The following is a 3,172-nucleotide window of genomic DNA, read 5'->3' as shown; positions in this document are numbered from 1 at the left end:
AGAGGAAATCTTAGTGCAGTTTTGATTTGCATTTCCCTGATTGCTAGAGATGTTGAGCATTTTTCATGTATTTATTGACTTTTTTGTGTTTCTTCTTTTGAGAAGTTTCTGTTTAGTTATTTTGCCCATTTATTGATTGGATTATTTGTTTGTTTTTTGGTGTTAAGGTTTTTTTAGTTCTTTAAATATTCTAGATATTAATCCCCTGTTAGAGGAGCAGCTGGCCAAGATTTTCTCCCATTCTGTAAGCTCTCTCTTTATGCTCTTAATCATTTCTTTATCTATGAGAAGATTTTAGTTCAATGGCATCCCACTTATTGATTCTTGGTTTTATTTCTTGCACTTTGGGGGTCTTGTTACTGAAGTCAATGCCTACACCTATATGATGGAGTGTTGACCCTATGTTTTCTTCTAGCAGTTGCAAAGTTTCTGGTTTAATTCCTAAGTCTTTGATCCATTTTGATTTGAGTTTTGTACATGGTGAGAAAATTTTGTTTTCCTACATATAGCTATCCATTTTTTCCAGCACTACTTGTTAAAAAGGCTATCTTTTCTCCAAAATATATTTTTGGCACCTTTGTCAAGTATTAGATGGCTGGGGTTTGTGGATTTGTCTCTGTGTCTTCTATTCTCTTGCATTGGTCTTTCTGTCTATTTTGATGCCAATACCATACTGTTTTTATTACTATAGTATAATCAGATTAGTAAATCTCAAAATTCTTAAAAAGCAGTTTTGGAGTTTTTCCTTACACAGCTCAGCCTTGTACTCTGAGCTGGTCTCAGCACCTTTTACTAGACAGTTAAGTGTGAGTGCTAGGGACACAGGTACCATCTGGAGATGTGGAGAAGTTGAAAGCCTGAGGAACCACTGTATACAGCACACATTTCTGAGCCCAAGGTGGCTCAGCTCCCTGAATCTCAGAAATGCTAGGCTGAGCTGCATCTTGGTTCCCAGTGAGGCGTGGAAGAGAAGTATGCAAGAGTACATCAGGAAGGGAAACCAAGTCAGGGAAGGGCCCTGGCCAGGGCTGGCAAGCACTCTCAGCAGCACCCTGGGGCACTCTGCTTCATGTAGCATGGCTAGCAGAAGATATGGTCCTTCGGAAGGTAGCAGCCCCTAGTCTATGGGTTCCACAGACAGAAGATACTGCAGTTCAGCATCTGCAAGAGTTTTCATGAAAGTTTCTTCCCATGAACTTGATTTTGAAGGCATCCTTCCTACTCAGGGGGATGATAGGATTCTCACAGATGCTGAACACAGAGCAAATTTCCTGTAGAAGTCCTCCAGGAAGTACATCTGGTCTGGCTGTCGAGGGCAAAGCTCTCTTTCCTGATGCACCTCACCATGTGTGAACCTGGTGCAGTTCACACATGGGAAGGAGGCGGAGTAGAAGGCCTGGCCCAGGGCCCTGATGATGTGATCCCAGACCACCTCTTCACACTCTGCCTCACTTCTCCAGGGTGTCCTGTAGCAGAGTTCACAGGGGGCTGCCCATCCTTTTGATAGACGCTCTGCCTGGCCAGCTGGTGGTGGCAGGGACAGCAGGTGAAGCACTGGGCATGGTGTTGCCTCTTCATGGCCTCCATGGCCTGTTCTCAGGGGGACACTATCTTATGGCAGAAGGCACAGACATCTGTGGAAATCTCTCTTTCCAGGAAGCCAACAGGTTCCTTTAGGAGAGGTGGCAGCTCCTTCTCTGAGGGCTTAAGGTGACTGGGTCAAGGCTGGACTGATATTCCCTCTGTCAGAGCCTGTGGTGGGGATGGGGGCAGGTGCAGTGGCTCCAAGTCCAAAATGAATGATGCTCCTTTTGGGGGTTCCTCATCAGAATGTGGCAGGAGGAGGTTCAGGTCACCAAGTGTGTCCTTGCTATTTGGGGTAGGGTAAGAGGGAGAGCATCCTCGGTTGGAGAGCTGAGGTGGTCCAGTTGGCACAGGAGCTGCAGTCCTGCTAGAGGGCACCCAAGGGCTGGGTTTCCCCACTGAGCCTGCCCCAGTTGCCTTCATGGAGGCAGGGGACTCCCAGGGATGGCCACGCCTGGATTCGCAAGCCACCTACTCCTTCAGTCATAGCCACATGCCTGCATAGGGGTACGAGGGTGATAAACACAGATAAGGTGACCCTCTTCTTGGGCTGTGAGACCATTGATTCAGCTCCTGCTGGCACAGGGAGATCTAAGTCCCAGAGGTAGGCCAGCTCTACTGCCTGGCCTGCTGGAGATTGGTGTTCAACCCTGGTTAGGCCCTGGGATTTGCCAGGGACCTGAGTCAAAGATGGGCTCTCTAGCCATTCCCTGAACATGTGACCCTGGGTGGCAGGCCATCTCCCTGAGCCTCAGTGCCTTCCTGGGGTTCCTTGGCACCTCTCCAGCATGGCCTTGATTTGCTCACAATGGTGTTTTAAAGCCTATGCTCTTGGTCACTTAGAAACTGCTTTTTCCATCCACACAGAGAGCTAATTGATAGGACAAAACAATATAACTTGGGATGTAGGAGGGGTATGTGTGTGGTAGCAAAAAGGCAACACAAGGAGTCTTTGTGTGGTGGAAATGTTCTACATCTTGACTCTGGTGTATATACAAAACTACCTAAGTGACAGCATTGTGTAAACACACACACGTGCACGCACCGTACAAGTAAAACTAGATGAACCTGAATAAGATCACAGGATTGCATTAAGTCAATATCCTGGTTGTGATATTATGCTATAATTTTAGAAAACACTACCATTGGAGAAACCTAGGAGAAGCAAATAAGGGATGATCCTATAGTATGATTTGAGGGGATCTACTGATTTCTCAAGAACGATTTAAATCAAAAAAGAATACAGTTCTGAGATTGCCTTCCTTGATGAACTGAAGAGTAACTGCAAGATGGACAAATATCCTCTGAGGATATATTCTTCCTGAACATATCACACCACTTTTCTGATGATATATATATAAATAAATAGTTGAGATTTGATGCCAACGAATATAACTTTAGGAACATAAGTAAAAAGCTATAATAGCTTTCAATTATTTTTTAAAAATATGTTTTAGTTGTAAATGAATATTTTATTTAACTTATTTATTTATATGCAGTGCTGAGGATCGAACCCAGGGCCTCACACATGCTAGACAAGTGCTATACCACTGAGCCACAACTCCAGCCCCTTTCAATGATATTTTAC

The 3,172-nt window shown here is 44.8% G+C and overlaps 1 pseudogene; it reads right to left on the bottom strand.

Moving 5' to 3' along the window:
* Positions 1–237: 237 nt before the first annotated feature.
* Positions 238–2,963, bottom strand: LOC125615740 (annotated as a pseudogene).
* Positions 2,964–3,172: the final 209 nt, after the last annotated feature.

This window comes from Marmota marmota, unplaced genomic scaffold (genome assembly GCF_001458135.2).
Source record: "Marmota marmota marmota unplaced genomic scaffold, marMar, whole genome shotgun sequence".
In the NCBI taxonomy this organism is placed as follows: Eukaryota; Metazoa; Chordata; class Mammalia; order Rodentia; family Sciuridae; genus Marmota; species Marmota marmota.
Note: the sequence above shows the minus strand (reverse complement) of the source record. Positions and strands in the feature narration are given on the sequence as shown.